This window comes from Colias croceus, chromosome 8 (genome assembly GCF_905220415.1).
Source record: "Colias croceus chromosome 8, ilColCroc2.1".
NCBI classification, from domain to species: Eukaryota; Metazoa; Arthropoda; class Insecta; order Lepidoptera; family Pieridae; genus Colias; species Colias croceus.
Window position 1 is genome coordinate 10467586 of NC_059544.1, and position 14376 is coordinate 10481961.

Consider the following 14376-nt stretch of genomic DNA (forward strand, 5'->3'; position numbering starts at 1 on the left):
AAGCGACAGCTCAAGCCGAGGTTCGTGGTCCCCGTCAAGGGGGGACGCCCTTGTGCATGTCGCTACCAGGGTGAACCTTCAGTTCACCCCCGCGTCCGCGTTAAAATGTAGAAGCCCTTCTGGCTAACATTGAGAGACACCACACAAAAAAAAAAAAACCAATACATTATTGAATGAAATATTACCTACTTACCTACTACGTACTCTAAAACTAAATTTATTAATAAATTATTGAAATATTACGTAATTTTATCCATTGTCTCTAATCAGGCGAACACATTTCTAGATACAAACACAAAGTCATGTTCAGCTTTATTATCTCCATATGTGAACCTAGACAGAGATAAAATGAACTAAGCTAGACCACAGCTACAATTTATAATAGCTTTGTGGCTTGTAATGCACGCACAGAACAGAAGTGGCATAGACTGGATTGGTGCAGTAAAAGTTTTAAACATAGTTTGATGTTTCAGATTATTTGTTTTCTACTGGAAAATAACTGTTGATTCAAGTGTTTCCATATAACTTTTTCATGATTAATGCGACAGTATTGTAGTAATCATGTTTTTTATTTTTGTATGTGTATTAGGGTGGAGTGTCGTTGTATGAAAAAAAAAATTTTTTGTTAACTCGTAATGGAACTATTACCAAAAGTTGTGTTAATGTATAGATCTTCTATAGCCAAAATATTTTTGAAATTGGTCAATTAGAAATACTGCCCCAAGTAACTTCAAGTTTGAGAAATTTCAAAAATTTCGAGAATTTTTCTCCCTTTGTTTTTTATAATTTAATAAGATTTCTAAAACTTTGTAATACAATTTAGGTTAGATAAAAGTCAATCTTTCAATATTATCGCCTAGGACATCACTAGTACCACCCCCGCGACCCCCGCGGTCCCGCTAGTTACTGGCAAAAAACGGAAATTTTTTAAACTTCAGTGCGCGTCGACCATTGTGCCAGATATTTCTAACGTACAAGATTTGAGCTCCGATCAACAGTAGATACCTGTATGATATTTGTATGGCTATTAATTGCGGTAATTGTAGTATAAGTTTATCCAAAAAGAATCCTGGCAAAATTGTTCATTCCAGGTGGCTCACGATGGCAAACAGACTACTTAGATTATACGTTTCGACAACGTCTCCTACGGAAAACCTAAATACACTTGGTAACATTTATTTTGAATGTTTACGCGCCTATCTGGTTTTTCATTGAAACAACCAACATGTATTTATGGTGCAAAACATATGCATAAAACCATTATTCTTTCGAGGTACCTCCCCGAACACCTGAAAATGATAGTAGATCCAGTCATACAACGAAATGGTTTCTTTGGTCATACAGAGAATATTTTGTTGGCTATGTCGGCTGTTGAAAGAAAAAATATAAGAGTTTTGGCACTACGTAAAATCCATAAGGCACGTGATTCAGCAGTTAGGGGCGTGAGTGAATTTTAGGTTCCTCAATTAAATTTCAATGCTGTTGACTACATTGACATCGTCATTTGGAATGATGTGGTCGTCACGGAGCCTCCAATTTGAAAAAAAACATAAGCACAAGCATAATATTCGAGTGCATTGAGACGCCTGAAAAAATTGATCATTTTATAATACCTCTTCTAAAAAAGTACCCTTGTCACACCCAAGCTACAGAGAGGTGTGTTAAAATAGTAACAGAAGCCTCTGCTGCAGTGTGTGGTCCAATAAGAAGGGATGGATTCATACGAACCCGCCTTCTATCACGTAAAATTATGCCTGTTTTTGAAACAAAAAAAGATTACAAAACACATTGATTTTTTTATTTTTTGCAATTTTTTTTGTCGAAACACCAGTTATAATTTTCCATAATTTAGTTCCATGTTTTTATAATTATGATAATACGGGTAGTTTCTAAGCTAATAAAAGTAATTTTTATTGAAAATTTACTGTTTTATTAATCTCCATCAAACATCTAAATATTGTCTAAAAAGTGTATTTTCTCAAAATATCAGAGGGCTTGGGGCAGTATTTCCATAAATATATCAAGAAATTTAAATATACAGTTTTAAATGTAATCATATCTGACAACTTTTGGCAATAGTTCCATTTCGAAATTCCAAAAAAAAAAATTACGCTCCACCCTAATGTGTATGTAATAAAGTTTATTGAAATCTTATCTTATCTGCACTACATGTTATATTTCCTCCTCATTTCAACAGATCAAAGTTGCATTAAATTAAATATAAAATTAGATTCAATCGATCTTTATTTAAAATATAGTATTTTACATTGCTTGCTAAATTAAATTTGTAGCAATAACATCGCCTCCACAGTTTTCCCAATCCAATACACGCACGACCTGTTGCGATGCCGTACTGGATCCTTTCCAGTACTTAAGTGAATTATACTTAAATACAATTTTAGTTATCATGTATGTTTTTCAATTTTCAGTACAGCTTTGCCAAATTCCCTAACATTACAAACATACGGAAGCTACAAGTGTGTTTATTGCTATCAAATTGTTTCATGTTATGTGCATTTTAAATTATCAGTATTATAGTAATTCATGTCTGTTTCAAGTCTGCCCCCCTAGACAAGTGGCTTTCTATTAGCGTAAAGTTTGATAGAATAGATTATGAATGTATGAGATTGACATAAGCTGAAGATAAACGTATCTACAGCTTATGTCAATCTCATACATTCATAATCTATTCTATTATACGTTACGCTAATAGAAAGCCACTTGTCTAACCCCCCTGGTATGTTTATTTTTATTAGCTTTACCTGTATGTTTGTAGTTTGTACACCTTTTATAAGCTTCAAATATACCTTTAGACTCGCTTTTGACCCATTTTAAACGGAGGGATATAATTCAAGATTTTTAATGGTAACAATAAAATAATTTCTCGAGTTTATCTTATTATGCTTAAATCGTGTTTAAAGCTTTTTAAAACTTACGTATTAATTCTATTTACAATTCAGTAAATTGAAAATGCTAATTAATGACACTAAAATAATGCTGTATAATTATAGTTTATTTAATAATAGTTCATGCTATTTATATAAAACTATTTATAGTATTCAGGCAAAATGATTTTTTTTTTATTGTACAATAGGGGAGCGCTTGGCCACAATCTCGCCTAAGCAAGCTGAGATGTGACCTAAGATGGAGCGCGCTTCCCTAAAATGTACATGTTCACTCTCCTCTTGAAGACCTCCAATTTGTACTCGAATCAAATAAATAAAGAATGACGATCCGAACAGCTTTGTCCGGGTACATGGAACGAATTACAAATACAAGAAATACAAGATAATTTATCATACTGTGGCCGAAAATGGAATTTTTAGAAATTGTATTTCAAATAACTAAAGTGGAATATATTATTGTAATTCATGACGATAATGAATGCTTTTTAGAGCATTAGTTGCTTAGACGATTTTCTTGAGAAACTATTTTACAAAAATGTGTTTATAATGTGTTTATTTTATCCATATATAAAACGTTTTTCTTGATGATACGGCAATACAATCCAACTTAATCCTAACTAAAATTATAAATGTGTAAGTAACCCTCTCTGTCTCTGTCTTCACGCCTCAATTACTATAACAATTTGGATGATTTTTTAACAGAGATAGTTTTAAATCTGAGGAAGAATATATGATAGTTTTGAAATCACACGGGAACGGGTACTATGCTGGTTTATCTTTAACCACGCGGGCAAAGCTACGGGCGAAAAGCTAGTATATAATATTACTTTATCCTGTACCAAAGTTTTTAATTAAACTATTTACTCTGTTAATTACAAGCAAAGCCACAGCGCAGAGTCAGTCCAATTTCGTATAAGCCCGGGATTAAACTTCCCTTAACACAGCACGTGGTGAAAATTCTTTGTACTTTTATATGGCTCTAATCTTTATTATATTGTCTGGGTCTTTGACATTGCTGTAATGGCTGACATTTTTCTGTTTTCAACGTTTATTACGTTTTATAGTTTGCAATTTAAGATGTCTGTTACTTTTAAATAGTCGTCAGCACCTTGAATTCAAGAAACATAATATGTTATGCAGTTTTATGCCTTTTTCATTTAACTGTTATGATATTGTGTTACAAATAATCCACGCTTTAACAAATGTTAAAAGGCTATAATAATATTATATAGATCTTAGCACAAATGTCCATTTCTAATCGTTGATACCACATCGACGTTACCTCTTTATTTTAGTGCAGTGTTTAATTTGATGTGATAATCAATCTAACATACGTAATACGTATATAATCATCATCAGCCCTTTTCCAATCCCACTACTGGGACACGGGCCTCCTATGAGGGTACAGGCCATAATCCACCACGCTGGCCAAGTTGCCAAGGGCGGATGACACATGTCATCGAACTTTTTAATTCATCGACATGTCGGTTTCCTCACGATGTTTTACTTCACCGTTCGAGCAGTAGTGATGTTACAACATGTGCAGATAAATTGAAAAATCAATTTATTTCCTGCGCGCTCGCCTGGTCTCGAACCCCGGACTTATCGATTCGAAGGCTGAGGTCTCATCACTGAGCCACCACTGCTCTACATACGTATATGTATATTAAGATATAATACAAAACGATAGATGCATATATTTAAATATAATACAAAACATAATATTATCAAATACCTTAACAAATATTAAGACATCGGAAACCCCATTATGAAACATAATTCACATCGTTAAGCTTTCCATATAACCATGTGATCTCTCGGGAAAACGTATGTAAATATGCTACGAAATTTCATATGAAATATAGCTATCTTTTCTCTCTTTCTGTCACACGTCTTTATTACATAGGGCTTTGAATTTACGATTATGATAAATGTTGCAAGAATATGGGATGTAATCAAGCCAGCTCCAGTAGTATGTTACCTTTTAGATAATTTTAGCATTGTAAGAATGTATGCATCCTTTAAGCAATAAAACTTATATATAAGGTGCATAAATATTACATTGACAGCAAAAATCCAATATCATCGTTTTCTCTGTCCCCTATGTCCCTTTGTATGCTTAAAGTTTTAAAACTACGCAACGGTTTTTGATGCGGTTTTTTTTTAATAGATAGAGTGATTTAAGAGGAAGGTTTTAGTATATAATTTATTAGGTTTTACACCAAGCGGGCGAAGCCACGGGCGGTAATCTAGTAAATGATTATAACAAAGAATAGCATTATGGCTTTTCAATAAGATTCATTCATTATTTATTATTTCTTTTTCATGAATAATATTTTGAATTTGATAACTTTTGGCGATTGATAAGTTTTTTATACTATTCACAGGTTAATTGTATACAGATAAATATTTTAATAATAATCTCATATACTCCAAACAGTAAAAAATATAAGAAAAAGATAAACCTAATACAGAAATAATATTTTCCCCAAACACCCTTAAGACCTCTCTATTCACATGACAGGTTTTCATGTTAGCTCCAAATGCGTTTGGCTTCCGTTAACAATTGTTGGCTTATAACAAGAATTGACTGGAGAGTAGAAATATATTCTATATCTATCGGACATTTTGGTATAATGTTATTTTTTTAGTGTGCAATCTAGTCCTGAAATAAAACATTTTTATCGTCGACCAGCTTTTGATAATCATTATCAACCACTGCTTGGACACGGGCCTAAGTTCTGCGTAGTATCTTTTGATAATAATGAACAATAATTTTACTTTACAAAATTCTAATCAATAATTTACTGATTCGCTTATTAATTGAAAAGAAGCGATCATAAAATATAGAAGCAATTGAGAACTATTGCTTGAAGCAATAAAGCCGCCCTTTGCATCAAAATATGTCTTGTCTGTGTGTGTGAAATTTTCATTTTATGTTTTGTATTCAATAAAGATCTTATATATAAAAATGAATCGCAAAATGTGTTGGTAAGCGCATAACTCGAGAACGGCTGAACCGATTTCGATAATTCTTTTTTTATTATATTTCTTGAAGTACGAGGATGGATCTTATGTAGAGAAAACGTAAACATGTACCACGGGCGAAGCCGGGGCAGACCGCTAGTTGTAAATAAAAATAGAACTAATCTTCCACGAAAATCTCACAAAAACATCACCACCAAAGTTACTTCAGTAAACGTTATTGCACGCCTCATATGCGAAGCGTTGAGGTGGGTACTACTGTCACTTCGCGCAAAACATCTGATTTTTCAAACTTAAAATGTCTTTATGTATCATACATTGCACTTGTAAGATAATACATACACACACATATTAAGAAAAAACACTATTTTTAACGTTCATGATATTTTTGATGTCCTTTTTGTTATTTAAACTAGTTAAAAAACAGTTTAAAAAAGTTCTGTCTTGGACGTCCGTGTGTCTGTATGTGCGGATCCTTTTTCTTGTTAACACGATAGCGACCGAAATACTTTACTAATCGAGTCTTTTTTTTCTCTTACGCTTGAGTATGCTCAGGAATAGAACCCTTTCATTTTTCAGGGTCTGATTCGATGTGGTTTAATTGTTATTAAATAAACAAAAAAAATATCGACTTTTTTTTTTTATAGTGTACTCAAAATTCACCATTATAAACTCGATTCTTTATACTATAAGCCAAGGTTTAAAAAAATAAGTTGGTAGTCAGTCCCTTAAACCTGCGCAGTTTCACATCTAGGTGGGGCCACAAGAAAAATAGCTCAATTATTACGGTACCGCTTTCTTTACTTTTCCAAATGTTTTATTTTATTTCATTTTTATATTTATAGTCACGTACTCTTTATAAATAATCAATTTTATTGTAAAGGATGAGATTATGAGGAGTGCACTTTTGGATTTTCCAAACTATTTTACATTAATATTTCTATAATTCCAGATGCCAGTCCCTTCAGGTAAGATCGTGAATTAGATCTAAAATCAACTATCCTCTCGGCTCAAGGAAAGTCATATTCCGATACATTTTTTATGAATGATAGCTCCAAAATGTCCCCTCTGAAATATTTAATCTGTCTCTCCATTAGGGTTTTGCGAAATGACACAATTTATATTCAGTATGGAAGTCAAGAAATAATAAAAGACTCGGGTTGAAAATTAAAATGGGAAGATTATTTACATTTGTGATTCTCTTCATATTTTAAACTAGCTGCTCCCCGCGGTTTCATCCCTGTTGGTCGTAGCATGATGATATAATATAGCCTTCCTCGATAAATGAGCTTTCTAAGACCGATAGATTTTTGAGTTCCCGAGATTAGTGCGTTCAAACAAACAAACAAACTCTTCAGCTTTATAATATTTTTAAATGGAAAATTATCAAGTGAACTGAAATGAGTATACTGATATAAACAACAAACTATTTGAACTTCGTTTTGGGATAAAGTTCGGATTTTTGCAATCGAATATTAAAACAAAAAATAAAATTTTGTTTGTAGGTATGTCAAATTTTATATAGGGTTTTAATTCAAATTACGAGTGAGAATATACTGATGACGAGATTATTATTATTAATTATTATAAGAACATAAGACAATTCAAGTGCAATGTCCATTCTCTCATCTTGATATAATGTACAGATAGCCATAGGATAAGAACCGTAAAACATCCTAAAATTAAAAATACAGGGCGTCTTATTTTTGTACATTCACATTTTAATAACATTGTCATGGGAAGGACGTTATTTTAATACATTCCTTAAAAACGTGTGACTACCACTGAGATTAGGAGAAGTATTCTTTCTTTTCCTGAAAGAAAATAACACATACTTCTTCCCGCCCTATAATTATTTCATAGTTAAAAGGGCATAATTCAAAAACAGTTGTACGAATAAAAACTAGCATGCATGTAATAAACATATTAAAAGGCACTGTATAAAGACAATACGCACTCTATGTTCTTATAATAATAATGTTTTAATGAAAACAATATTAGTTACACATTAATTATGTATGCAATTACCTTAGCGTATAATATTAACTATTGTGTGCAAGATTAGAGAAAAACTTACGATGTTATATAATGTTTTCATTATTTATAGAAACCATTTCATGTTTGGATTAAAACAATTTAATAACCCGATTAATACAAAGTTTTGTATGGTTTATGTTAATAATGGTGGACACATATTATTACATGTATAGAGGAGAAGTATTATTAATTTTGTAGAAAAGTTAAAACTCTTTGCAAATACTGGTGTGCAAGTTGGTAACTTTACTATTTTTTTCTAAGTATCATATTATAAAGTGTTTGTACCGAATTCCGGTGTATTATTTAGGCTGTTTATTATAAATAAGTTATAAATACACATATATGTGGGGATGGTGTAAATAAAAAGCCAAAATCGCCCAATCGATTTATTTCCCAGACACCGGTTACATATCAAAAATACATTTCAACAATCCTCCATTACAATTACATCGTACCAAAAAACACACAGTCAAATCATAGACAACATAGATCGTTCTACAGTCTACAGATAACATATCCACAGATTAAATAATAGAAAAGCACAGACTAAAAATAAAAGTAGTTATGAAATACAATCTTAATTATTTATCCTATTCCCACATTTATAAGTAAACTCACACATATACAGATAAAACATTTAGCAATTTCTTACTAATTAAAACGGACACCAAAGTCCAATTATACTTCCTAACACTACATACATCGAATTTTTTATTGGATACAAAGTCCATCCATTCATAATGAAGATAGACATCCTTCCGAGCTATAAACGGAAGGAATAATCTATAAATTTATGGCACAAACACCTTTATACCTGCCAATTCCAACCCTTTCTAACCGTTGATGTATGGTAATATAAAAGGTGTGTGGGCGAATTAACCCCATCTGGGTCTTTTTTTATGACGCACGTGTTTATTTACATTTAAAATGTGCAATAAAACTCATCTGATGCGTTGAATAATATTGCAACTCGTTTTCATTTTGGACGTGACTTGGCGATATTTTATGTCATAAGCCTTTCATAAATATTAATTCTAAATATACAAAATATTATTAATTCTACATAGGCTGAGTTAAAAGATTTATATTTAGAGTATTAAATAAACTAAAACAGTATTAAATACGCCACACCGCTATAAGACACAAAACAAAATTTAAGGATGCTCTATCATACGCACTTAAGTTGAAATGGAGTTGGGCTGGCCACATAGCCAGAATGAAGGATGACCGCTGGACTCTACGCCTAACATCTTGGCCTGGTCCGAAAGGCAAAAGAAAGCACGGTAGACCCCTTTACCGCTGGGCAGACGATATAACGAAAATAGCTGGAGAAAAGTGGATGTTACAAGCGCAAAAAAGAGAATACTGGAACAGTCTGGAGGAGGCCTTCACCCTTACTTAAAGGGGTTCTCAAGCTACATATTGTATAATTTATTAATCATCACTTCTTATGTATAGCTCATTATTTTTTTAAGTTTAGTTATAGTTTGTAATATAATAATTAAGTTCATTTAACCCCCCACTTAACCATATTTTTAGCATGTAAGAAACCATTGTGATTTTGAGAATTAAAGGCTTTTTTATTTTTTATTTTTATTTTTATTTTATTTTAAAACAGTATTAAAATTTCGAGTACGCTTAGCTCGTGGGCTTAAACTTATTCTTACTAACTCTTCTGTAAAGAAAACTATCATAAAAATTTAATATATTTTACGTATGCTATAGAGAAGTGACATGTAATTTCGCATTATCTTCAACAAATTACATGCACTAAATTTTTAAATACATTTTTATTTTCCACAAAAACATCGAGTATCAATTCCAGAACCAACAAGCTCCAAGCAGTCTATTTCCTTATAATTGCGCTAAATACCCGCCAGAGCCTCTTTATACGTTAAAAACCTGCGAGTGTGCCCTGAGTGTATCCAGGATGACACTGTCATTATCCGGGAATCGTTTTATGTTAAATAAAATTACCTTCGTACAAAACTGGACGCACAGAGAATATAAAGTAGTGGTTAATTTTATACCGGCATTAAATTTTGTTAGGCACAATTACTTTATTCGTCGGCCGTCTGTACCCTTGCTGAATTATTTTGACAAAAAATGCTAATTTCTTTTTGAGGTTATGTGTACTTTGTGATGCGAAATTTACTTGCGTTCATTTTGTAATGATAAAGGAGTAATTGGCTTGGGTTTGTAAGAGATTAAGGGTATATAAACTCATATCATTACTTTTTTATTTTTTTACGATTATTCATGTATGTTCGTCCATATTATAAAGCTTTATTAAAATCCGAATAATCCTTCCAAATATTCCAGTTTACTTCTAAAATATCCACATTACTATTTTAAACTGAAAACTTTCTTTTGACATGTGAGTTAAATTACGTTTAGAATAAACAAAACTAGACCCATAAATAAAATTCTAACAGCCGTCGACGCGCATTGCAATTACGGAATAAAAATTAAATGTGTAAAAGATAACATCAAAAGCTATAAAAACATAAACACGCTGAATCTTAATAAATTCGCATAAGCTCGCGACCGTAAATTAACCGGGTGTAGCGAACAATTGGTTCGCAAAAATGATAAATAGCTAGGTGCAGGTGCAAGTCGTGTTTGTACGGTAATCGACCGTTTATTTATCGAATGTATTTATTTTTAACGGTTTGTATGACTGAACCTTTACTGTTTTACTGCAATGTTTGTCTGCGATTGTGTATTTTTGGATATCGTTTCGTTATTTTTGAGAATTGACTCAGTTGTTGTGTAAAGTAACGTAATTGTTATGATAAGATATTGCTGAACATATGTATGGTAGATTATCTTGTCTAGGTAATAGTATAGACGTATAATGTTTTTATAACCCTTTGGTTTTACGTTGAGTTCATAGTTTGATACTTGGTAAAGTTCTCTGTAACATAATCCATGCGGGTTCATTGATGTATCGACTTATGGAATTAACGCAATTAAGTGATTTAATTATAATTATTATAAATTAAAGAATCAAGAGATATTTTAAAAGATCGAACAAAAATATACATTCTGATCAAAGCTTGTTAAATCATATTGATATAAAACTCACTATACATTGAAATAAAAATCATATATCAAGATACATAAAGTTCACTTTCAAATGTGGTGTAGCGATCTATATACACAGGTTAATGGATACAAGTCCGAGAGTATTGCGGTAATTCAGTGGTCAAATAGTTCGCCTCGACAAGGCTCTTCTGTTTGCCAAAGCTTTCGCTTGTTCTATTCATGTTTATAGCATGGTATAGATATATTTAGACAGTACGTTTTATGTTGAAGGGTAATTAGTTATGTCTGTGTGTGTTATGATTCAAGTTTAATAATTATATATTTTTGATCAATGAATATTTACGTTTTTAATTCATTATATTGAGTATATCTATATATATAAAACTCAAAGGTGACTGATATAGTGATCTATCAACGCACAGCCCAAACCACTGGACGTATCGGACTGAAATTTGGCATGCAGGTAGATGTCATAACATAATCAGATCTCGAGAGCATTGCTTCTTGGTGCCAAAATAATGGCATGGAATTAAATTCAGATAAGTGCCACTTTATTACTTTTTCACGAAAAAGCACTAACGTCGCGTACACATATAGTATCAATGGCACTTCTCTTCAAAGACTGAACCAAGTTAAAGATCTGGGCATTGTTTTTGATGCTAAGTTAACTTTCGTTCCTCATATAGAGTACATTACCTCCCGGGCATATAAAATGCTAGGATTTTTAATTAGAAATATAAAAGTATTTCGGGATAATAACTTAAAAATTTCGCTATACAACTCATTAGTACGAAGCATTTTGGAATACGGATCGGTGGTTTGGAGACCTCACTATGCGACACACATGTTAAGAATAGAGCGAATTCAAAAAAGATTTGTTTGGCATTTAATTTATTCAAACGGACTATCAAGAAATAGTTTGCGTTCCTATACTAATAGACTGGAATTTTTCAAAATGACTTCTTTAGAGGAACGACAAATTTTAATCGATCTTATTTTTGCATTAAAATTGTTAAATAATAAAATTGATTCTTTCCACCTTTGCACAAGGACGAAGACTCTCTGGCCCATTCCGCTAAAGAGAAAGCCGAACTCTTGGGCGCTCTCTTTGCTAGGAACTCGACTCTTGATGACAGGGAATGACACCGCCGACCATCCCGTGGTGCAACCATTCAATGGCGGATATACGCTTCACACAACGTGCCGTTCGAAACGCTCTCTTTTCCCTTGACATCCATAAGTCGACTGGGCTGGATGGAGATTGTGCTTAGGACATGTGCTCCTGAGTTGGCACCGGTTGTAACGCGTCTTTTTCGGCTCTCTTACGCCAAAGGCATTGTCCCGAATTCGTGGAAGACTGCTCTTGTCCACCCAATCCCTAAAAAAGGCGATCGCTCAAATCCGTCTACTCAAATCCGTAAACTACAGACCGATCGCCATCACTTCTTTACTCTCCAAAATAATGGAATCCATTATTAACTGCCAGCTCATGAGGTATCTGGAGGAGAACCAGTTGTTAAGCGACCGGCAATACGGTTTCCGTAGTGGTCGCTCGACTGGTGATCTTTTGGTGTACCTCACTCACAGATGGGCGGAGGCGGTTGAGAGTAAAGGGGAGGCATTGGCTGTAAGTTTGGATGTAGCGAAAGCCTTCGATCGGGTCTGGCACAAGGCACTTCTAGCGAAATTACCATCTTTCGGACTTCCTGCAAGGTTATGCGATTGGGTTGCCAGCTTCCTGGAAGAGAGGAGCATTAAGGTCGTTATCGACGGTTCTTGCTCTAAGCCTCTTCATGTGAACGCTGGTGTCCCACAAGGCTGCGTGCTATCTCCTACACTGTTCCTTCTGCATATCAATGATTTGTTACAAATCAGTAACATTCATTGCTATGCAGACGACAGTACGGGGGATGCTCTTTATCCCGGCCGTGCAAACACCTCAAAGGAAAGCCTCAATGAGAGTCGAAACAAACTTGTGTCTGAAGTCGAGTCTTCTCTCCAAGAAGTCTCGGAGTGGGGCGAATTTAATCTTGTCGAGTTCAATCCCCTAAAGACACAGGTTTGCGCGTTTACCGCTAAAAAGACCCCATTTGTCGTAGAACCTCGGTTTAAGAGTACTCCTCTTAGTATATCGCCGAAAATCGGAATCCTCGGAGTTGAAATCTCGAGTGACGTTCAATTCCGCAGTCATTTGGAAGCGAAAGCTAAATTAGCCTCGAAAAAACTTGGTGTGCTCAGTAGATCGAGACAGTACTTCAAGCCGGCCCACCGACTTCAGCTGTACAAGGCTCAGGTGCGACCGCATATGGAGTACTGTTCTCATCTCTGGGCCGGAGCCCCACAGTATCAACTCCTTCCACTTGACCGCATCCAACGTCGAGCAGCTCGAATTGTCGATGACCGTAGGCTTTCCGATAGGCTCGATCCACTGTCAGTGCGGAGAGACGTTGCGTCTCTCTGTATACTGTACAGAATCTACTACGGGGAGTGCTCTGAGGAATTGTTCCACCTTATACCAGCCGCACAGTTCCACCACCGGACCACACGCCGTAAAAACCAGTTCCATCCGCACCATCTGGATGGTTGGCGCTCCACCACTGTCCGCTTTACCCGTAACTTCCTTCCGCGTACGGTGAAACTGTGGAACGATCTGCCACCTGCGGTGTTCCCGAACAACTACGACATTGAGGCCTTCAAGAAAAGAGCTTATTTGTACATTAAAGGCCGGCAAAGCACCTGTAACACTCCTTGTGTTACAAGTGTTTATGGGCGGTGGTGACCACTTAACATCAGGTGGCCCACCTGCTCCTTTGCTTGCTCTGACATAAAAAAAAAAATTACCTTTGTTATTTTTAAGTTAATTTGAGCTCGGCTATGTAAGAGCCATTCGTCGGAGATGCTTTTTTATTTTGTTTTTGATTTTGTGATGCTTATGTTATGTGCAGTTTGTGTGCAAGTTTCAGTATCTTATGCAAAATATTTCCGTTAAAAAATTTAACTTTATACAGTTTTGCATACTGTTCATTTTTATTCGGTAGCTCCTTACACAGTATTTACCTATATTTTTTCCCTAAAACTTTTGCTTGTGACATTTTTCTTCGATGTATAACATTTAAATTAGAATTACGTCATTTATGCTCAAGCAAAAAATTCAAGTATTTACACTTATGCCATTTTTCCTGTTTACAAAATAAAAACCATTTGAGGATAAGCGACAGTAAATTGTATTTTGCGCTATATAATGGAAAAATAAAAACGTCATTTAATAAGTACTAAATTCAATGCTATATTGTATACATCTCCAGCTTTTTGGGGTCTATACAATTTTTTTTATGAATTTTTTTTTTATATTTTTCACTTTAAACCACTCTCATGAACAATTTTATAGGTGGCGGTTATC

The 14376-nt window shown here is 34.1% G+C and overlaps 1 protein-coding gene across 1 annotated transcript in view; it reads right to left on the reverse strand.

Moving 5' to 3' along the window:
* The window catches only part of LOC123693918 (CUGBP Elav-like family member 4), a 536298-nt gene that overhangs the window by 462063 nt on the left and 59859 nt on the right, over positions 1 to 14376 (reverse strand). The gene's annotated exons all lie outside the window — the stretch shown is intronic.